The following is a 24104-nucleotide window of genomic DNA, read 5'->3' as shown; positions in this document are numbered from 1 at the left end:
AACTGCTTTTGAAGGATAGGTAAATCGCGTTATAGTTTAACTTTCGCTTTCGAGATTCACGATCGCACGAGCTCTGTTTATACTATGGAGTGGCAGTACTTACCACATATTTTACAAGATCAGATGCTTGTCAGTGGTGCTCAAGATCTGTAAATCTTTCGCCATCATCCTCAGTCATCTCTCCTTACTCTGTTTATGTGGTAAGTGAAATCTTATGTCCTGTTATGTAACAGACAACTGCTAGCAAGCTAACCATGTCTGTTTAGAATCAGAATCAGAATTTAGTGGCTCTCGTTATTTTATTAGAACGCATTATTTGCTTTCCGTGCCTTTCTGAATACAGACACCAACCCATCCCTGCAATTCACATCCCCTGCACAGCCTGGAACATAACATTTATTTCCATGATCTGCCATTTTCGCTGTTGTCCTCGCTTGTTTCTTTACAATACCAGCAGAACTTCTGATGATTCGGCTGACGGCTGGCCTTGAACATGGGCGGGTATATGCAAATGTTGGGTGCGTAGTGATCCCGACTGTTACGTCACAGTCGGTGTTATGTTCTGATTCCCCTATTTTTCAGTGGTCTTTTTTTATTCACGAGATCTACATAAGAAGGAGGAAAGTATGGTGTTTGAGGTAGGGCTGAAATCGCGTTGAAACAGGAAGTGAAGTAAACAGAATTAAGAGAATGACAAAATAACTGTCCACATAACAAAACATAAACCTGACAATAAGATTGTTAGTATATTGTTAGCCTATATATATATATATATATAACAGTTAGTTCTGATCCTGGAATCTGACTGACAAGATACTTTTCTGTTGATATTTCACCTGTGTGTTCTAGACGGCTGTCAGTCAGTGCAGCTTCATTGTTACGCCACAAGGTGGCGTCAAGGAACTGTCTTTGAGTGAGTCTTCATTCAACTACAGGTTCAAAAGCGCTGATTCATTCAGAGAGATATGTAATGAAACACGCTGTTGAAATCATTTTAACTTTGAGCGCCACCAGCAGATCGGCGATGCCAAGACAGATTTCGCTTTCCTTGGACATGACAACCTGTTTTCACATATGACTCGCCCTGAAGGACAGACGCAGGTAATCGCACGCGATCGGTCGATCTCTCTCTCTCTCTCTCTCGTTCGCTGTCTGTTTAGGCTTGTTAAGTGCAAATTTACTGAGTCTCTGTACAAATCAGCGTGATACACATTGTTATCATTACTAATATTCAGTACACATGCATGAAGTGTAAAACGAGAAGGGCGTAACCTTACGAAAAAGAAAACACAGAAATATTGCGGTTGCTGCAGTTGTTGCATTCCTCTGCGGTTATGCTAGGCAATAGCGCAGTATTGTGATATTGCGGTTATCGCAACAACCCTAGTTTGAGGCTCACGGTATATAATTCTTCATGTTCAGAACTGTTATTATTTAACTATGCCAAGGTAAATACAGTTTTGCATTCTATGGCACCTTTAAAAATAAAGTTCATCCTCTCTTTCCTAAAGTTGGGATCAGACGGAAGGCAATGCAAACACCGTTTATCCACAACTTGGCATTACAGCATCTTGTTATCTTCAGAGCATCTTTATTGTTTGGTTTCCTGCATAGACCTGCATGTTCGCCTCTCTCGTAAACACACCATGCGCAAATCGTTGGATTGGGTTAAACAGGCAGTGATGTAGAAGCAGGTGTTGATCTTTTTTTTGTGTCAGCGGTGTTTAGCCACATTCTTACGTAATAGTTGTATTTGACCTACAAAGGGGGGTTAGGCAAGGGGACTGTCTTAGTCCTCTGCTCTTTGCCATAAATATTGAACCCCTGGCAGCATCTATAAGACAGAATGAGGAAATAAAAGGCATAAAAGACATGGGAAATAAGGAGCACAAGGTATCTCTTTATGCAGACGATATCCTGACCTATATAAGGGATCCAGTTCTTTCTGTCCCTGCACTGCTGGACACCTTAAAAAAATATGGAGAACTCTCTGGTTATCAAATTAACCAATCGAAGTCTGAGGCAATGATGCTGGTTGGACATTGGCCAATCCAATTAACAGAAAGGCTTGATTTCCACTGGTCGCAAGGATTTAGATATTTGGGAATTATCATAACGACAGACCTATCAAAACTGTTTAAAGCCAATTACGGGAAATTGCTGGGCAACATAAAAGCGGACCTTACTAGATGGGAAATTCTTCCACTCTCCCTGATGGGAAGAATAGAAACTATAAGAATGAACATTTTACCAAGGTTGCTCTTTTTCTTCCAATCACTACCTATATATGTTCCTGCCTCCACCTTTACTATATTAGATAAATGGCTATCCAAATTTATTTGGCAAGGAAAGCGACCCAGACTTAAATTTAAAAGACTACTTTGCCCAAAGGAAAATGGAGGCCTGGACTTGACTAGCCTTAAAACATATTATTGGGCAGCCCAACTGAGATCAATGGTTGCGTGGATGTCCCAAGATACTGACACTATATGGGTTGGAATGGAGCAGAGTGAATGCCCAAATTTCCCATTAGATTCAATTCCATTCCTAAACCAAGACATATGGGGGAAAAAGAAGATTACTAATGTATGGAGTAAAAACACCTTAAAAATATGGTCAATTGTGAGGAATAAACTACAACTTCCCATGACTATTTCCAGAGCTATAAGGATAGCAAACAATTGTGAGTTCTCCCCAGCTAGGCTGGACAAGGGTTTCCTGAAATGGACAGAAAGGGGTCTAGTGGTTTTGGACCAGCTGTTTGACGGAGCAGCCTTGAAATCATTTGAACAACTCAAAGAGAAATATGATTTACCGAACCAAGATTTCTTTAGGTATTTACAAATTAGACATTACCTCCAAAATCATCAAGAACGGGAAAGGCTCTGCTCTCTACCAACAAAATCGGCGCTTCTTCATATCAATAACAGAAGGAAAAGTAAAGTCAAAATTCATTTCACATATTTACAAAATATTGCAAGAAGAATTTAAAGGAAATAATTTAGATATTAAAGAAAAATGGGAATTAGAAATGAACACAATAATTACAGACAAGCAGTGGGAGACTTCATGCAGTCAAGGACATAGGGTAACCAGTAGCCCTAATTGGAAGGAATTTGGATGGAAAATTAAAATGAGATATTTTAGAACTCCATTCATAACATCAAAATGGAGCAATAATTCAGACGGCTGTTGGAGGGGTTGTGGCTTGGTGGGAGATCACACCCATATATTTTGGGACTGTCCAAGGATATCAGAATATTGGCAAAATGTACAAAAAGAAATAAAAAAATGTCTTTGTATAGATCTACCTCTTGAACCATCATACTTTATGCTAGGGACACTGCCAGCTGACCTTGAAGAGAATAACCAAACATGTTTGCTGAGAATACTTCTTTTAATAGCGAATAAGGTAATCACAGCCTCCTGGCTGAAGCCACACCCTCCAACGGTTGCACAATGGAGGGAAAGAATCCAAGATGTTTATAACATGGAGCATACAACGGCATTATTACAACTGAAAGCAGATGTTTTCCTAAATAAATGGTCTTCCATTGCCCAACATTTTCATTTGATATGACTATTATGCAGACTATATTTTTCTTACTTTTATTTCATTTATTTATCATTTATCTACCAATGGTCATATGTACTGTAAAAAATTCCATACTATCTACCAAATGTATGTGTGGTACTGCAGAGATAAGGATCTTTCCCCTCACATATATTCTTGTTGGGATGGAAGATATCTATGGACTGCTATTCTATTTGTAGACTTGCCCACGACACTTTACTGCACTATCAATACTGTACCATCAAAATGTTAAGTCGTGACATACTGTATGACTGCACTTGATAATACGAAATAAAAGAAAAGTTCAAAAAAAAAAATAGAGTTGTATATTCCAAAAGCTGTCGTTTTGGCAGACTGGCTTCAATATAAGCTGTTTTTAGACTAACAAGATTGTTCTGAAACTTACAGAATATTTTTATAGTACAGTAGGGCTGTCAAATTTTTTTTAATTTTGAATATTTGTCGAATTTCAAATACAAATCCACATTTGAATGCAAAAATGTTGCTTTCAAATTTTAGGTGTGTGTCAGACAGCCTTATCAGTGGCACACAAGATGCGATGGCGATGTAAAGTGTGCATTTTAATGGTTTTGTTAGCCTATCCAGCTGAACCCACTAGATGCGGTGTTGCTGGTTGTTCATTCAAAATATTGTGGAAAAAGAGAACATCAATGTGGAGAAGATCTTGTTTACGGCAAAACTGAAACCAAGCTGTTCACACAGAACGCATATTTATCACATGTTCTATAGGGACATCTATCACCGTTGCACTCGTGTCTCGCACAAGAGAGCCAGATGTTTAGAGAGCCATGTAAAATTAATGTTTGTTCAACTTTTAAAAAATATGTCTCAACTTTATGATGGGTTTCACCCCCTTTCCACTGCATCTCATGTTTTTAAATGGAAAAAGTACTATTGGTGTTCGGTCCTTTGTATTAAACTTCACACATACATGATTCTGTTTTATTTCTAATTGTTTAAGCAACTTAATATATTTGGTTTATAAACATTATTTTAATTAATATTAATTAACATTATTATTATTTTAATTATTTTTTTTCAAAGATAGTTATTTTATTGCTTTGAATAAATGTGCATTAGTAATATTTTGCTCAATGCTCAGGAGAGAAGCCAAAAGCTTTTTTCCCCCTAATTGAAGTTATGCCCTTTAAAGGGGTTGTTGACTATTTTTTTTTCTAGGCTTGATTGTGTTTATGGGGTGCTGCCTTACATGTGTTAATGCTAAAAAACACATTATTTTTGACATAATTTACCTTTATTCCACACCGCTCTGTCCCTTCTCTGATAAAGCACTGACCATTTCCTGCTTTTATGAACCCCTCCCTCAGAAATAAGTGATGGGCTCAGATTGGTTAGTTGGTCCAATGCGTTGTGATTGGCTAAACCACCTCTAGTGCGCGTCTGAACGTCCCGCCCCTCACCTCAGCGGCATGTGCTCTGGTTGTATTGTAAACACTGTATTGTAAACAAGTATTGTATAGACGTCGCCTATATTGCTTATCAGACGCAGAGGATATTAGTGAAGAGGATCGTGCAGAACCTGTGCAAGCACGGCTTTTAATGGTAGGCCTAAGTTTTTTGTTTGTTGTTGTCTCATACTTTTAATTATTTGTAAATGCTACTATGTTAGCTTTTAATATACGGTTTTATTCTGATTAAAGCTTTAATACAGTTCGGCAACCGCACACACGTCCATGTATAACGCTTCCCATAGCTATGTTTAAATAAGTGTATTCACTGAGCTGATGATCTGAATGAGAGATTGAGAGAGAGAGAGAGAGAGAGATGCAGAATGTGTGCATCATTTATCTTATGTGAAGAGACTACAGAGTTATATGTGAAGTAGTCAAATTATTTCCAATAATCCTGAAAAAGTTTAAGATAAATTTTAATAAGTAAAACCCCAAAATTGAATTTTAACTTACTTTAGTGTATCCAAATTCAATTTGTAATGCATGTTCTCTGACTCCACATACAGGCCTGGAATCAAGTCTCATCTAGCAGGTAAAGCAGACTAGCCTGTAAAATGAGTGTCTATGAGGAGAAAGAACAGGAGGCTCCTGTTGACACTCAGAGAGCAGCATCTCCAGGATTCAGCTGTGTGTCTATGAAGAGTAGCAACTCCATGATTCAGCCCCCTTATCTCGGCGATGCCGACACTCGAAGAGTAGTGTCTCCAGGATTCAGCTGCGTGTCTATGAAGAGTAACAACTCCATGATTCAGCCCCCTTATCTCGGCGATGCCGACACTCGAAGAGTAGCGTCTCCAGGATTCAGCTGTGTGTCTATGAAGAGTAACAACTCCATGATTCAGCCCCCTTATCTCGGCGATGCCGACACTCAAGAGTAGCGTCTCCAGGATTCAGCTGTGTGTCTATGAAGAGTAACAACTCCATGATTCAGCCCCTTATCTCGGCGATGCCGACACTCAAGAGTAGCGTCTCCAGGATTCAGCTGCGTGTCTATGAAGAGTAACAACTCCATGATTCAGCCCCCTTATCTCGGCGATGCCGACACTCGAAGAGTAGCGTCTCCAGGATTCAGCTGCGTGTCTATGAAGAGTAACAACTCCATGATTCAGCCCCCTTATCTTGGCGATTCACCTGCTGTGACCTCTGACCCTGTGTGAGTATCATGAAATTTCTCAACTATCTGCTGTAGTAAAACTTGGATATAAAATAATTTAAAATGGTTAATAATTTACTGAGGTAAAACAGACATTAGTAAATTACTGTATAAAGAAAAGAAGACAGACAATATTGTAAAATATTCAATGCTGCTTAACCACCAAAGCTCTAAAACTGTCTGTACTGTGTCCCAGTGAAGTGATTTAACGATCAGAAGAAGTTGGTAGATTTATGCAAATACCCAAGACAGAGCTGATTCAGAGATTTCTAGAGCTGTTTTGTCACATCTGATTTAATATTCATGCTAATAATAATAATAATAATAATAATAAAGATTACTAGTTAAACTCGCAGATGCCTGCTGAGAAACACCCACATAACCACTGAAATTTAACCTAAGGTCAGTTTGGCTTAAGGAAAAACAACCGTGTATTGTTGTTTTTCCTTAAGTTTTTCCTGTCGTTCCAAACCCAAGACTTAATCTTCAAATTACATACAGTATGAAGGTATTTTTAAAGAAACCTGAAAATGTTCTGTCCCTTCACTGAAAGTCCACACAACCAAGACTTTGAATATCTACTGTAAAAGGGCATTAAATGGAGGTGAATTGTCCTTTAAGGACTTGTGAGCAGCATTCACATAATACACATATCTTGGTGCTACAGGAGCTTCATTAGTCCATTGGAAGATCTTTAGAAGAGCCTGATGAGAACAGCATCTTAAAACTCCTATACAGCAGTAACATTTAGAAGTTTTGCACTCCAACTAACACTTGATAATGTACTTATTTAATGATAAGTTTTTTGTGAACTTTTGACTGTCTAGAAGTTTGAACACCTGTTATTATCTTTATTACGCTCAAAACAAACCACTCTTGTCTACAGGAAATATAGCTCACCAACTTTAAGGTCAAACATATATCTAGCCTTGTGGATGATCCATTCAGTTTTGAATGCTCTTTGTTTTTGTTCTTGCATGAGATTAAAATTGTGGTGCTCAATGATGCAGACCTGTTGTTTCTTACCATGTTCCTAAAGCCCCTAACATTTTTAATTAGTGCTAAATGTTCCAGAGTAGTGCTTTGGTCCACAGTTTGAGAACCACTAACCTACACCATTTTGTGCACTCTGAAAAATCTGAAAATTATATGTATTTTGTCCTCAGTGGGACTTGTGCCCCTGCTGCTTGCCAAGCATGCGACTGTAAAGGAAAATTATGACAGCTTTCCAAAAACAACACAGTTAGCTTCCCACGTATCTGATTATATTGAACAAACCCTGATGTTTTTCTCTTGGTCTACACACTTTCAAAGTGTACTATAGCAAAGAAAAAGATGGTTAAGAAAAAGATAAAAGAAGACACTGATCTTAATATCTGCTTCATTAAATTAAGAGGTTTATACAGTACTATTTGTCTCCATTTTATTTTAAAGAAAGAAAAACACTAATAGCATTTAGGGCAACTGGGATGTTTTTCTGGCTGCTGGGCTCTCAGATTTACCTCTCATTCAAGTTGTATTTTACATGCATACCAGTGGCGAGCGGTGACTTTTTAACTGGTATGCTGAGTGCTAAGATTAGCACTGATTTTTTTTTCTTTTTCCCCCATTTATTTTTTTATTCCCAGTGAATAGGAGTTAAAACTCCCACCCAGATGACAATAATAGACCATGCAAAATACCAAAAATTTAAAAATAAAAAATATAATAATAATAATATCTTTAAAATATTGCCAAGTAACATTGCAAACAACAATAAAATCACAGAAGGACTTTAACTGTAAGCGACACAAGTATACGGAAAACAAAGGTATTGTTTCCTATTTTTTCCTGATGTTTGTTACTATTTCAAATTTTATATACATTTTTATAAACTTTTATTTATTTATTTACTACTTAGGCATGTTGACAATAACGTCTTCAACATTGTCTATGACCAGATATGTTTCTAGTGGACTTTCAAAATTTGCTTTGCTTGAGAAAGTATGAAAATATACAGTTATGATGTTTTTTTTTTTTGTTTGTTTTTTTTTCATGCGATTTCGTCGGGTTAGTTTTGCATCAAACACAGTGTAATTTTCGGCAATCGAGATCTGGCAGCAACAGCGCATTTTTCCACTTGGGCGAGCGCTTCGCGGACAGCTTACCTCGCACATGAAATCAGCCGTCTATCAGCTAAACACTGAGAACTCGCTACAATCCTGACGAGTCATAGCCACAGAGCGGAGGCGCCAAAGCTGCGGAGAACCCGCTTACCCAGAAGCTTCCGTCACTGATGCAGATTTACAGAAAAATGACCATTGTTTTCAAATAAATAATTTTACATACTTATTCCCAACACTTTATTAAGCTTTAAGTCACATCTCAAATGACAAGGGATCAACTTATAATCATGTTTATATTAATTAGCCTGTAAACTCATTCTCTCAGACGGCCTGGGTATGCGGCGCATTCGCAGCTTATATGGACAGAACGCCACTGATGCATACTGGTTATTTTTCATTTGTAATTGGTTGAAGTGTGTATTTTATTAAATCAATAATGTGTTTATAACATCTGTTTTTTCTTTACAACTATGTTATACACATTCTAGTTTTGACAAATGTTGATTTGTAAATTCAAGAAGACCGATTACTACAGATAAGCAATCTGAAATAGTTCTGTCTTTTCTCAGTATAATCAGAAGGAAGAGAAAGAGAGTCGCATCTCCAATATCTAGCTGTGAGTCTATGAAGAGTAACAGCTCCACTGGTTTTCCTCATCTCAGTGATGGACCTGTGACCTCTGACTCTGTGTGAGTATCATGTATAACATGTTTTAGTCCCTGAATTCAGTAATGATGCTGTGACCTTTGACCCTGTCTGAGTATAATCATGTGGGGTGGGACATTTAACATAAGAGCCAAGAGAGAGAGAAAAATAAATAGTCAGAAATAATCATCAACTAATATTCCTTTTTAACAACAAGTGCATCAGATAAATACAAATCATGAAAGTAAACTTTAAAGAAAGAATTGTGCTTTCTTTTTGTGCTTTATTTGCTTTTCTCTATTGGATTTCTGTGATAGTAAATATGGAAACTTACACATCTATTTTGAACCAATAATCAGAACAAAAATAGTTGTAGGATGATGTTTAATTATTATTATTATTTTTATCTGACTACAATATAATTAATCTTTCTCTATTAAAAATGTTGTTGTGGTTGATACAAATAATTACAGTATAATTATATTCATTGATTTCTGATAGGGTGGTGTGGGATTTAACCTGAGCGCTCAGATAACATTATTGTGTATAAATAATGAGCCAGAGCCTCTGTGTTTTGCCAAGCAGAAGATAACTCAGAGCTTTAGAGTTGAACAGACAAGGGTCTAAATGTGTTTATTTGTAATTCACTTCTACAGTGATTAATGAGTGAACATAAGTTACAATCACTTTAGCTTATAACACTTATCAACAACAAAACAGGAATTATTACAATTTATTTAAGCAAGATGAAAAACAACAACAATTAAATTACCATAAAGTAACAACAAACAAAGTTACAAAAATCAGCCCGCAAATTTTTCATTTTATACCCTGCGCATGGTATTGGTATTCATCAAAGACCGAGCCATCATAACAGGATCAGAAACACCAAATGGGTCATTCCGTCAGTCCTCAGTGTGCGTAGCAAAAGTCCTTTGTTGGCATGCAATGTAGATGAGGAGCCTTGTTCTATGTTTTACCATATGTGTGCTGTCTGAATGTCCTGTTTTACAATGTGTACAGTATTCAAATGTTCAGTAATCATTTAAATACAATGCAAGTCATTATCTGCCTTCAAATAAATGATGTGCATTAATAAACTACAATGCATATGAAACAAAATTGGTATTTGAACAGAACAGTGAGAAACTCCATTTGTCATGTCCGGAAGTAAATTGGCCACAATAGACAGAAATGTTGTTATAATTACAAGGAGTCTATTAAATGATCAATTGTAAATGTAGTTTACATTTTTAAATAAAATCATTTAATATTAGAGGCATTTAAATATATTATGTATTTTGATAAAGGTATTTTCTGATTGTTTTGAGTTTCTGTTCTTCTAAATGTGTTTTCAGTGGTGGGAGAGCTGAACAGATCAGATATGTGTCCTCTCAGACCTTCACATCCTCCTACAGTCAGAAACACATCAGTCATCATGACACAGAAGCAGCTCTGCAGCGTGATTCTCATCAACCAGTGCACGATGATCTACAGAGTGTCAAAGACCAGCACAAAACCAGCATGAAGAACAATTATGAGAGATTATTTGAGGGAGTCAAACTACAAGAGAATCAAACTCTCCTGAACAGGATTTACACACAGCTGTACATCATAGAGGGAGAGAGTGAAGGAGTGAATGAAGAACATGAGGTGCTACAGATGGAGAAAAGTTACAGGACACTCCAAGACACTCCAATCAACTGCAATGACATCTTTAATCCTTTATCTGAACCAGGATATGAGGAGATGAGAAGAGAGAAGAAAGACAAAATAAAGACTGTTCTTACTAAAGGCATCGCTGGAATTGGAAAAACCGTCTCTGTGCAGAAGTTCATTCTGGACTGGGCCGAGGGAAAAGCCAATCAGGATGTAGATTTCATGTTTGTGCTTACATTTCGAGAGCTGAACTTGATTAAAGGTCATCAATATAGTCTTCACAGACTTCTGCTTGACTTTCATCCTGAACTTCAGCATCTGGACTCAAAGATTTATGAGGAATGTAAAGTTGTGTTCATCTTTGATGGTCTGGATGAAAGCAGAATTACTCTGATGTTTTCAGACAGTCAGAAAGTTTCTGATGTGACTGAGATTTCATCAGTGGGTCTGTTGATGTCAAACCTCATGAAAGGAGATCTGCTTCCCTCTGCTCTCATCTGGATCACCACCAGACCAGCAGCAGCCAATCAGATCCCCTCTAACTACATCAACCGTGTGACAGAAATTCAGGGATTCAATGACCCTCAGAAGGAGGAATATTTCAGGAAGAGAATCAGTGATGAGCATCAAGCCAGCAGAATCATCTCACACATCAGAAGAGCAAGAAGCCTCCACATCATGTGCCACATACCCGTCTTCTGCTGGATCTCAGCCACTGTGCTTCAAAACATCCTGAAACAAGCTCTCAGTGCAGAGATCCCTCAAACTCTGACTGAAATGTACATCTACTTCCTGCTCATTCAAACGAATATGAGGAACCAGAAGTATGCAGAGAGACATCCAGAGAAACACCTGCAGTCCAACAGAGAAGTGATTGTGAAACTTGCTGAACTGGCTTTCAATCAGCTGATGAAGGGCAATGTGATGTTTTATGAGGAGGACCTGAGAGAGAGCGGCATAGACGTCACTGATGCCTCAGTGTATTCTGGGATTTGCACTGAGATCTTCAGGGAGGAATCTGTGATTTATCAGAGGAAGGTTTACAGCTTTGTACATCTGAGCTTTCAGGAGTTTTTTGCAGCACTGTATGTGTTTTACTGCTATTTACACAAGAACAGTGAGGTTCTGAAAATGTTCCTGACAGGGAAGTCCAGAAATAAGTGTGAGAATGTTCCTCTGGATGTATTTCTGAGAGGAGCAACGAATAAAGCCTTGAATAGTAAAAACGGACACTTGGATCTTTTCCTTCGATTTCTTCATGGCATCTCACTGGAGTCCAGTCAGAGACTCTTACAGGATGTACTGATACACACAGAGAACAACCCAGAGAGCATCAAGAAAATAATCCACAACCTCAAACGAGGTCAAAAAAACAACGTCAGTCCTGACAGATGGATAAATCTGTCACACTGCTTGATTGAGATGAAGGATAACTCTGTTGTTGAAGAAATGCAGGCATTTTTAAACTCTAACACAAAAGAAAAAGTCTTACTCTTGCGCAGTGTTCAACTTTGGCAAATATAATCCTGATGTCAGAGGAGGTGCTGGATGAGATTGATTTTAAAAATTCACCACCAAATCAAAAGACGGAGATGGAGACTGTTACCTGCTGTGAGGAACTGCAGAAAAGCTCTGTAAGTGTGAAAATACGAACGTGCAATAGTTACATTTGACAACAACTGATGGTGGTGAATAGGATCTTCTGGGTTTGTTCACAAGCATACAATGTAAATTATTGCAGTTAAGTGTTGTTGTTTTTTATTCTTTACCAAATTAATACAATAAATATATTTCAGAAATAAATGATAAAAATATTTTTTTTATAAAACTTTGTAAACATAATCAAGCTATGAGTAAAACTAATACAATTGTAAGGCAGCTGTTAATGTGAATAAATAAATGAATAAAAAAAATGATGAAACAATCAATTTGCTGACAAAATGCAGATATGCTTATTTCTGTTTTACCTACCTGCTTTATAAGGACTAGACTATTGTCAGTTTTTTAACAATGCTCATTGGTTTAATTTTTACAGTTTAAAGTAGTTAGAGTATGAATTTGTTTTTGAATTGATTTAGTTAATATTCTTAAATCAGACAATAAGATCGTCCAATAGCCAGACAAGTTTCAATCCTTCCTCTCCAGCAGCCTGTCACTCATGAAACGGTCACATTAATCAGTAAATAACAATGATCCAAAAATCAAATCAGTTGCCAAAGGACAAAACCAAGTCCCACATTTTCTCATTCAAGAAGCTGTTTCACTCAGGTGTGTCACAATAGGTAGGACAATCACAATTTCTGCTGCATGCAGACTTTGAAGTTAAAATTACTGTGCTTTTGGGGATTCTGTGTATTTTGGCCAAGTCAGCTCATTCATTCTCTAAGTTTTTCCAGCCTTGGTTTATGATTCTCTAAATATTTATTTCAGCTGAAGTGTTGAATGTCACCGAACTAGTCAGTAAAAATATTTACATAAGTTTAAAAAAAATCTATCCAAAGTCTTAATTTGAAATATATAAATAAACACCCAGACTACACAACTCCATAGAGAGCCAAAACAAGGGTACATTTGCACTGTCTGATGATATTATCTGCAAAATCGTATAATGATATAATATGTATTGACACACAACGTCCGGTACACAAGGACATATTACAGTCTTGCAATCTCATGGAGACACCAGCTCACCAACATGTCCCCTATTTTCAGATTGACAGGTTGTGATCTCACTGATCAGCACTGTGGAATTGTAGCTTCAGTTTTACAATCTTCAAACTCCATGAGAGAGCTGGACCTGAGTAACAATCATCTGCAGCATTCAGGAGTGAAGCTGCTCTGTACTGGATTGAAGAGTCCAAACTGTCAACTCAACATGCTGAGGTTTGGCTTTCACACTGATTCAAATGTTAATAAAAAATAATGTGTGATTATATATATTTGAGTTTTATATATACAGCTAGCATATTAAAAGCTAACTATTGAAAGACATGAATAAAACAGTATGATAATGTGGTCATTGTTAAATGATTCATGTAATTATATTGTATATGTGCAGCAGCATGTATATAGATGTATTGCAATAGTAAGTCAGGCCATGACAGAACTCAACATCACAGTGGGATGCAAACCTTTACAATTCATGTTCTATGCAGACACCTTCTTATCAGAAACATGAGACAATGATAATGCTCTCAGACATCAATTTCTATTTATACTGTATGTATGTAATGAATTATTTTTCATTACACTGTTTAGATTGTCCATCTGTAATCTCAGTGATCAGTGCTGTGAGATTTTGGCTTCAACTCTACAATCATCAGACTCCTCCCTGAGAGAGTTGGACCTGAGTAAAAATGACCTGCAGGGTTCAAGAGTGGAGCTGCTCGCTGCTGGACTGAAGAGTTCAAACTGTCAACTCAACATACTGAGGTTTTTGTTTCACATTGATTCAAATTTTAATATATATTCTTTCATGTGTTTTTGTATGTATATACTTTTAGGATTGTTCTACCTGTACTCTAATTCATGAGTGTTTCATGGTCAAGAGATATTGAAAGACATTAATGAAAAAGGATGAGAACATGATGATAATGGTGATTAATAAATCATCAATTACTCCACATATGAAGTTATCATTTCTTTTATACAATATTGGGATGTAACCTTCACATTCATGTTCTATGCAGACACCTTCTTATCAGAAAAATGAGACAATGCATCAAATGCTCTCAAACATCAATTTCTAACTATGCATTGTGTATGTAATTAATTATTTCTCATTACCCTGTTTAGATTGGCTGTCTGCAAACTCACTGATCAGTGCTGTAAAACTGTTGCTTCGGTTTTACAATCATCAAACTCCTGAGAGAGCTGGACCTGAGTAACAATGACCTGCAGGATTCAGGAGTGAAGCTGCTCTCTACTGGACTGAAGAGTCCAAACTGTCAACTCAGCATATTGAGGTATTTAATGTGGTAAACATGTACACTCCCTGGCCACTTCAGGTAAACCTGTTCCATAACACCGTCCCACCTGTGGGACGTTTGGAGCTCTTTTTGTTGTTGTCCTTTTTCTCCATCACATCTTTAAGTAATTATCAAAAATTATATATCATTTGAAAGCTTAGAAGCTCAAGCTCACTATTTTGAAATCAGATATTGCATTACCATGGAAATGGTACTTTTAAAATCTTTTGGCGATCTCCTCTCCCTTAGCGGCGGTGTCAAGTGTCATATTACAAGTGCATTATGGTCTTTTAGAATCAAAACCTTTTATAATCTTGACAACAAACATATCATTGGAAAGGTCTGAGTCTCAGGATTCCATATTTGGTGGTTATTTTTTTGTGATAGAAGTAATATTGACAGATAAATCTAGACATTTGTGACAGAAAAAATGCATTAAACAAATTCAATGGAGTTTGGATGGCACCCGGTGGCTGTTTGTGGTATAACGTCCTAAATAAAATCTCACAGGAACCTCAATTTGTTTTCATGTCAACTTCAAATTTGAAACATAACTTATTTAAACATAAGGCTTTAATTTTATAGCCATTTTAGAGTAAAACCTGTTATATAAAATATTTATTATATATAAAGTCTTTCTTTACAGTAAATTTAAACTTCAATAACTTTTTAATAATTTTTATATATATTTTTTTAATTCACTTTTGCAATAATCTGCTGATTTTCTTCTTTAAAAAGAGACCAACCTTAGGTCTGTATTCCAAAGTGTTCATAAATTACAACAAAATAAGTTTGGATAGTGCACTTCCATGCCTATTTTAAACAATGGGGGGGTGACAGTTAAGGGGTTAATGCAAATGTCTAATAAGCTAATCATATGACAGCGTGCATTTAGCCATGTAGACAGGGCCAAGAAGATCTGCTGAGTTTTAAACCAAGCATCAGAATGTGGAATGTGGATTTTGAATGTGGCATGATTATTAGTGCCAGACATGCTGGAGTATTTTAATTAAACACCACAGTCTGCAGTATTGGGCAGTTGTGAATGAACAGCACATTCTTCCACCTTCAATGGAATTGATCCACAGCAAAAATGGCTGCCCACTGCTTCGGGTGTGTGTCCACGCCACGGTGTGTCTGTGTGTTCACTACTTACTACTGTGTGTGTGCACTTGGATGGGATAAGTGTAGAGCAAAAATTCAGAGTACGGGTTACCATACTTGGCTACACGTCATGCCACTATTGTTGCTGACCATGTCCATTCCTTAATGACTACAGTGTACCCATCTTGCGGCCACCTCCAGCAGGATAATGTCAAAAAGCTCAGATCATGTGTTTTTTTTTTGTTTTTTTTTACATAACAGTGAGTTCGCATAGCTTCAACAGTCACCAGATTGTAATCTGTGCCCAATTCTGTTCTTGTAGATCTCCATTCCTGCAAAGTTCAGCTCCAACCCTGATGAAACACAACTAAAACAACTAATTAAGATCTTCAAGAGCACTTGATAATTACAGACAGGTGTGTTTGGTCAGGGTTGGAACTGAACTCTGCAGGTAGGTATATCTCCAGGAAAAGGACTGGGCAGCCCGGCAATTGAGCATCTTTGAGATGTAGTGGAATGGGACATTGACATCATTGATGCACTACCCACAAATCTATAGAAACTGCCTGATGCTATGATGCCAATATTTCAATAATTTAGATGAAAAGGAATGTCAGTCTGTTTTATGTTATGGCTAGATTGATTTATGCGTAGACATTCAATCTTTTGTGGGTTCAGTTTATACCCAGAGAATTTTCCAAATTCATCTAGTAGGCATATTATTTTGGAAATAGATGCAGATTGGATCGTTAACAAAGTAACAAGCTGGTGCACATATAAAGCTAGTCTAAGGTCACTTCTCTTTTGGATTATTCCCTGAAATACAGGAAGTGTTCTAAGCATTATTGAGAGAGTCCCAGTAGATAGAGGATAGTGCGTACCCCGTGACAAAGTAAAATAAGCAAAATTAACATTGTTAGTATATATGGATGCTTGAGGCTCAACATAATAAATGTATCCATGATATTAATCCATCCTCAAAGCCGAACTCCTTGGGCACCATAAAAATATTCCTATTCTATCCTATCAAACGCCTGTTTGGTGTCCAAGGAAATTACCACCCAAAGGAGTTGCTGTTTTGTTTTGAGTAGAGCTGGGCGATATGGCCAAAATTTATATCACAATATATTGCTTAATTTCGGTCAATACATCATAATTCTGATAACGATATGAACAATATTTAAAAAAGCCTCAGACAAACTGCACAGAATGCCCACAACGGATGTACGTACCAACAAACTTCTGAAAAATGAATTTGCCAAGTCTATGAAGCCTCCTCCTACAAAACTATATAATATTTTAGAAATAAAAGCAGTACAAATAAATTAATGTTCACCTTTTATTCGTATTTAGCCTTCATACAAACAAGAAATATGAAATCACCGTCAAATAAACACAAGACTCTCAGACTCACCTTATTAATATTAATATCTTTAAATTTAAACTATAACATGACTATAACTGATTATTCGTTTTTGGAGAGGCAGAAACAGCGGTTTCCCCGGTAATGACTGTACACAAAGCAGCTGCGCTCATGAACACTGCTCTATCAGATGGGAATGCCATCGAAAACTTTTCTGAAGACAGTCGGTTCTCTTTAAAGATACATTCATAAGGCCCCATGAAATCCGTTTTATTTTTTCTCACCTTGTTTTATAGTTACCAAATTCTGTTTTTGCATGTCTAATTGTTTGAATGCATAAAAACAACATTTATTTATTCTTAAAATAGCCTTATGAAATTCTGTGTTGTGTATTTAAAATTATCTGGTTATCAAATGAAGGCATAAAACATAAATTTAAAAACATAAAACATCATTTACTATGAAAATTTAAATATGGAAGAAATATTGTATGATTATTCCTTAAAAAACTAAGTGATGTGAAGTGAAGTGAAGTGACATACGAATATGAATTTGTGCTCTGCATTTAACCCATCCAACGTGCGCACACACAGCAGTGAACACACACACACCGTGAACACACACCCGGAGCAGTGGGCAGCCATTTATGCTGCGGCGCCCGGGGAGCAGTTGGGGGTTTGGTGCCTTGCTCAAGGGCACCTCAGTCGTGGTATTGAGGTGGAGAGAGCGCTGGACAGTCACTCCCCCCACCTACAATCCCTGCCGGCCCGAGACTCGAACTCTCTAACCATTAGGCCACGACTTCCCCCTAGTAGTCGTAGTAGTACTGTAACGAAGGGAGTCGTGACGACAGAGTTGGGGATCCATAAGCAAGGCTTTATTTCATGGAGCATAGTCAGAACAGGTAGGGTCAAACACCAGCAAACAATAACATCCGAGGCACAGGCAAGAGAGTAATCCACAAGACAGGCAAAGGTCAGGGTAGGCAGCAATAAATCAAAAACAAAGTAACAGTCCAAGGATCAAAACAAGAGAGAGGCAAAATCTAAGAAACTCGGAAAGGCTAAACATTCAATCACCAGCAAAGACAGAGAGTGTGTGTACTATGCTTATAGTCCTACTAATATGAAGCAGCTGTGAACTGGTATCGAGTGCTAATGAGTCAGGGAAAAAGATTATGGGAAATGGAGTCCTGAGTGAACAGCAAGGTACAGAATGGAGTGCCCTCTAGAGGAGCTCATGGGCACTTCAGCTGGAGATCATGACATGTACATTCTACTTGATAATAGTAATATATTTCAGGCACAATAATGTCTTCTAAGTTAAACCAAATTTTTATTTTGACGGGTTGCTGTGAATATCTTTAATTTTCAGTGTGTATAAGATATGGCGCTAATTTTACTCAAAGTAAATGGTAAAATGCTCATCAAGTGCTCTCAGATCAGTTCTGGAGTAGAGGGTGACACGGGAGTGCATTTTGAAACCTCTCCCGTCCCACTCCCACAAAAAAAAAATCCCGTCCCGTCCCGTCCCGTCCCAATCCCACAAAAAAACTGGGGGGAAAATCCCGTCCCGCCCACTCCCGGAAGAATTACTCCCATTCCCTCCCAATCCCGTTTTTTTTTTATACTTTTTTTTTTTTTTGGCCGAAATCTGTCAGTTACAGTAAAAATATAGTACAAATCACAGCGTGCCCACCTTAGTTGAATAGAAACCCAAAATGTAGTTTTTTTGTTATTATATTGAACTGAAAGCCAGTTTATGCACAGTGTAGGCTACATTGCACACATTGCTAAATTTTATGTAAATCATCCATGCTAACACACACGTTTTCTATTTGAATTTTGTTTTTTTTTCATTTGAAAGTAGACATTTCACTCTCTATAGATATATTTTTCAAAGACGGAGTTTCGAAGTTTCTCGCTCAGAGACCTAAAGCGCACCCTCATTGCTTTAAAGCGCAACGTTTCGTTGTTATTCTGAGTGTACACAAATAAACGAGTCTTTACAGATTTGAAAGATGTATTAGGCTACTTTTATCTGTATGACCAAAAATTACGGAGATTTTAAGAGCAAGTGAGCGCAGCGGCGTCTGTCCTGCAGCGAGCGCGCTATTCAGCTCCACTCTCCACACAAACACTTCAATAGCGCAAATTTCTCTAGATTAACATCATATTGAGCGGCCATGTAAAGTTGCTACTACATACATCTTTCAGATGAAAAGCCATATTTGAGGTCGATGAATGATAGTGTGTATTACCACATAGACCAGCCGTTAACGATCTGTCCGTCACGGACTGCGTCATTCACACAGCCACACCAAAGCAAACAGGAGGAGAGCGAGACAGGGCAACTAGAACGGAGTTCAGAATTATAATATATAGTTTATAGTTTATTTATATAAAAGGTATATTTGTGTATAAAGTTGGGTATCATTACTATTCCCGGTCCCGCCCACTCCCGATGACATTTTTTCCTGTCCCGTCCCAATCACGTGATTCGTAGCGATTTTGTTTCCCATCCCACGGGATTCCCGCGGGATTCCCGTGACCCGTGGGAATCCCGAAAAAATGTCAGCCTCTATTCTGGAGATGTTGTGCTGACTCTAAAATCACCGTGAGCGTCACGCGCTTCAGTATGTGTGTAAACGAAACCACGTGTCTGCGCCATTCATTCATTAAAGGGTTACTCCACCCCAAAATGAAAATTTTGTCATTAATCACTTACCCATGTCATTCCAAACCTGTAAAAGTTTCTTTGGTCTTCAGAACACAATTTGAGATATTTTGGATGAAAACCAGGAGACTTGTGCCTGTCCCATTGACTGCCAAACAATTTGCACTGTTGAGGCCCAGAAAATTATAAAATACATCATCAGAACAGTCCATCTGCTATCAGTGGTTCAACCGTGGCGTTGGCACTGATGGCAGATTGACTATTCTGACGATGTCTTTTTTTTTTTGATTGTCAAAATTTAGATTTTGGGGTGGAGTAACCCTTTAAGAGACGCGCAGAACATGCAGGATTCATATTTAAATAGTCTTTTGCGGCTTAATATTTACAGATACTAGTCCCAGGGCTCGCAAAATCGCTAGCCCGACGTCCCGGGGCTGTTGTGTTTTCCAGTCGGGCTACTAAAATATATCAGTGCCTGCCCGACGGGCTACCTTAAATACAGATCTCCCGCAGGTCCTAAAAAACAAGTGAGTTGTATCAAACTTAAGGCCATAAAAAGTTTTAAATACGTTAAATGGTGTAAGAAATGTCTTAATTATAATTTCAAGAGGTCTTACAGTTGGGGACGGAAAGACAAGAGTCGCGATACGGCTGGATTAAACTTCAAAAGGCTATGATGTCATTGAATAAATATGAGCGCTGCACGTTTCAAGTCAAAACGCGGCGCGGATGTCTATATGTGAATGTATCTGAAGGGACCCAACTGTCCTCAGAAACGTGTCGTTGGCATTTTAATTTCATTTTACCTTTAATTCCTGATAAAGCAGCGTTTATGAGCGCAGAGAATGAATCTGCATTTCCAATAAGCCTTTCTTTCTGTTTATGGTCAGATCAATGCAAACATCAACTCATGTTTTTACGCAGAAAACACATAGAGTTGTAAATGAGAGAGAATATTTATACGTTTTAAATTAACATAATAATTTATATGCTTGATTTGATCCCTTTTCATAAAAACAAAATTGAATTGAATTGAAACTGAAATGCTGTTATATATGATCTTTGTTTTTGTGAAAACCTGTATCTGAACTGTAAATCATGTAATTTTATGGCTCAATACTGTGTTACCATAGACATTGTCCAACCCCGCTCATTCTGTGTTCATTTTACTTGTCCAGCTCTTAAAATGGGTCATAAATTGTCTTAAATATATTTTTAAAAATTCTGCAGATACCCTGTAAATAGTGAAATAAAATTCCTTCCTTCATATTTGTTGATATTTGTGTATTAAAAATATTTTTGATTGACATTTTAAACTCCTATCTGATTTTCTGTATTTAATAATAAAACAAAAAATAAAGTAATTTTTAAATTCGGGCTACCAAAATCTAAAGAGTACCTGCCTGAAGGGCTACCAGGGATTTTGAAATTTTGCGAGCCCTGAGTCTATATTGCACGGCTTAAAGTTCTCCAGCACCGTGCCAGATCTCCGGTGTGCAGTCTTTGGCTGCAGAAAAAAATAATCCTACATTTAAAAAAAAACTTGTTGATATCACTTTCGAGTCCATGAGTTCGCCTACCAATGATATGAGAGGAGAACAGCTTTCACTCTCAACCAAACTAACATTACTAGCTAATCAGAATTTTTTGCTCTTATAAACACGAGACGCGCATAATGATATCCATGCAGAGTCGCAGCCCTGATGAATGGAGAAGCGCAACACGCTGAAAAAGGTGCAAGGCCCAATGGTCAAAGATGTCCATCTAGCGCATTTTTAGATAGAAAAACTAATTAAAAAGCAGTGGAGCTTTGTAAACAGCTCAGGTTAATCATGTCATCTCCATAAGAACAATATGATTGCCAGAACAAATTTACCAGGATTTTTGAAAAGGTCCTGTTCACACATGATCTCTTAATGGTAACTTGCTGGTAATTTACCAGTAAAGACTGTATGTGTGAAAGGGGCTAAACTCTTCCTCTGTATACGCTGTGAATTTGAATTGCTTAAAGTTCATCTGGGAAAACAGTGTGCATTATCTCACTAGATTTGTAACATAAATCATTTATAAACCTTTGCCAACACAGGAGAATACATCAACCTATTTCTAAATATGCAATTATGTATTTTAACAGTGTTGTTCAATAAAACCATGTAATTACTTATTTTTACATTTTATTTGAGCCAGTTATTATTGCCTCATCGTTCATTTATATCTAAATACTAAAGCCTGGTTTTCACTTAGGTCTATTTGTGTTACTAAAAAATATCATATTACTCAACTGTCAAAATAATTAGTAGATTATGTGATTACCAAAATAATTATTAGTTACAGCCCTAGATTAGTTAAAATATTTCAAAATACAACTGCATTGTTTTACTTTTTGTAATTAAAAGACAAATATTTTGTAACTGAAAATTTCTTAAAAATAGTATTAAAATATTGTCTCGTTCTAGTGAACTACTGTAAGTTCATCTCGTGAGCTAAGTGTATTGTCACACCCCTCATGTCGATAAGCGGTGATATAGCTCATAATTTTCCAAGTGTATGATATAGATTTCATTCTTCAGGTCAACCATATATTCATGAAAAAAAAATCAGTCTGAATAAGGAAAGCAATAACTTTGCCATAGTATCCTTTCAAATGTTAAAGTTGCCACAGTCATTGCATGCTTTGATATATATATTAATATTGAATGTCCAGCCCTAGATTTGAGTATAAAAAAGTATGAATATTAGAAAGGAATGTCGTCCTTTTATAAATCTGGTTTACTCCTCTGAGACAATACAGTGCTACAATGCAGTCGTAATCGTTTAAGTGCTGATCAGGCTCATCAATGTGTCATACTTCTGATTCAGTGCTCAACTTACACCTCTGAAAAGACACAACAACTGGGGCCAGAGCAGAGTCAATAGCTGATTTCGCCTGTATTGATATGGAAGATGTCAGCTCAGAGATCAAAGTGGTGTGAAGGTTTTTCAGATTCAACGGTAGCTTGTCACCATGACTCTCTCAGTTTAGCTTTCTGATGCCTTTTAGGAACCATAAATCCTTTCTGGCTACAATTGTAAACTGAGTAAGTGAAAAAGAAGGCACCAAGTGTCTTAAAATCATTCGGGTTGCCTGAAAAGTACAATTAAAAGATAAAATCCTCAGGAGCTTAATCCACGTTTGTCTTCTCACTCACATGTTCAACCTCAACTGGAAGTCTCGAATTAAAGCAGCACTGAAGGCAATAGTAGGTCCAATATGGTACTAGCAAGGTGTACCTAATAAAGATGCTAGTGAGTGTAAATGTTACCTGTAAAACTCATACATAATTATGTAGATCATAGGTATGTCTGTTTCATAGAGATAAACTGTATATGTTTCTAAACCAGTGGTTCTCAACTCATTTTGTATGTTTTCCTTATTTAACACCCTTGATCCAGATGATTGGCTTATTAGAGCTCAATAAACTTAAAGGGATAGTTCACCCAAAAATGAAAATTTGATGTTGATGTTTATGTTTACCCCCAGGGCATCCAAGATGTAGGTGACTTTGTTTCTTCAGTAGAACACAAAGGAAGATTTTTAACTCAGCAGTCTGTCAGTCCTATAATGTCAGTCAATGGGCACAGAATCTTTGAGAGAGAAAAAAACATGCACACACAAATCCAAATTAAACCTTGCGGCTCGTGATGATACATTGATGTCCTAAGACACAAAACGATCGGTTTGTGCGAGAAACTGAACAGCATTTATATAATTTTTTTACCTCTGATACAGGCAGTGTCCAACTCTCCTGAGCTCATCCACAGCATCCGGCGCGTGACGAGTCAACGGCTCTGGAACACGGATATATACAGTATATGCATAGATATATACGTAGATCCTTACGTATCACAGCCCATAGAAACATTCGCTAATGAGGCATCTATGTATATATATCTATGTGCCAGAGCAGGTTGACGCGTCACACGCCAGATGTTGTGACAGTCGGACATTGAGGTTTATCAGAGGTAAAAAATGACATAAATACTGCTCAGTTTCTCAAACAAACCAATCGTTTCATGTCTTAGGACACCAATGTATCGGCACGAGCCGCAGGGTTTCATTTGAATTTGTCTGTGCATGCTTTTTTTCTCTCTCAAAGATTCTGTGCCCATTGACTGGCATTATATGACTGACAGACTACAACGGTTTGAGTTAAAAACCTTCGTTTGTGTTCTACTGAAGAAACAAAGTCACCTACATCTTGGATGCCCTGGGTGTAAGCAGATAAACATCAAATTTTCATTTTTGGGTGAACTATCCCTTTAACAGAGTGTGTCAGATAACATGTCATACAAAATGTGCAGAGCAGTGGGTCCCCAAGACCAGA

The 24104-nt window shown here is 37.4% G+C and overlaps 1 pseudogene; it reads left to right on the top strand.

Annotated features, from left to right (window-relative positions):
* Positions 1 to 981: 981 nt before the first annotated feature.
* Positions 982 to 24104, top strand: part of LOC131533791 (NACHT, LRR and PYD domains-containing protein 12-like) — a 68626-nt pseudogene continuing 45503 nt past the window's right edge.

Source organism: Onychostoma macrolepis, chromosome 03, assembly GCF_012432095.1.
Source record: "Onychostoma macrolepis isolate SWU-2019 chromosome 03, ASM1243209v1, whole genome shotgun sequence".
Classification (NCBI taxonomy): domain Eukaryota; kingdom Metazoa; phylum Chordata; class Actinopteri; order Cypriniformes; family Cyprinidae; genus Onychostoma; species Onychostoma macrolepis.
The sequence above is the reverse complement of the archived record's forward strand: the minus strand, read 5'-3'. Positions and strand labels throughout refer to the sequence as shown.